Source organism: Echiichthys vipera (assembly GCF_963691815.1).
Source record: "Echiichthys vipera genome assembly, chromosome: 12".
Lineage (NCBI taxonomy): Eukaryota > Metazoa > Chordata > Actinopteri > Perciformes > Trachinidae > Echiichthys > Echiichthys vipera.
In genome coordinates this window covers 10,012,947-10,013,550 of record NC_139837.1, presented here as the reverse complement: position 1 = coordinate 10,013,550, position 604 = coordinate 10,012,947, and positions in this window count along the sequence as shown.

The window sequence follows — 604 nt, the reverse complement described above, 5'->3', positions numbered from 1 at the left end:
GGACGATGAGAAGGTAGGGAGGGAACGAGGGACTAAAGAGGACAGAGGGAGATTTGAGGGAGGATGGGAGGAGATGAAAAGAAGGGGAGAAAGATCAGCAGGCGGGTGTTTCCAGGCTTAAGGCTGCTTGAGGACTTGTTAATTTTTGCGTGAGAGGAGAGTTACAGTAGACGCAGAGAAGAAGAAAGTACAGTACATGTGTGAAGCAGACACTGATACTGTTTTTCCCAAATGTGAATCCACACAATTTCTGTCCGTCTTTGCTTTGTGTCTGCTCTCCGGCACGCAGCGCCACCCACATGATCTCTGTTAAGACTTGGAGCTCAATTACGTGTCTGGCAAACAGTTACGGTCAGAAGAGGAAGAGTAAACGTGCCTTCGAGTGTCACATGACAATACTTATTTACAGTGTTGTGAAGCAAAATGGCGGATTATTCGGCGTGTTGGCTAGGTGTTATTATAGTAAGCTGATATGTGTCTGTTACTGTGTCATTCTGCTGTTGCAATAAGCTGGTGAGGAGACACTAAGATGGCAGGGACAGGGCCTGGTTGACGTTGAATGCATCACATGAGCTTTACAGGCCTTGTGCAATTTTCAAAGTGT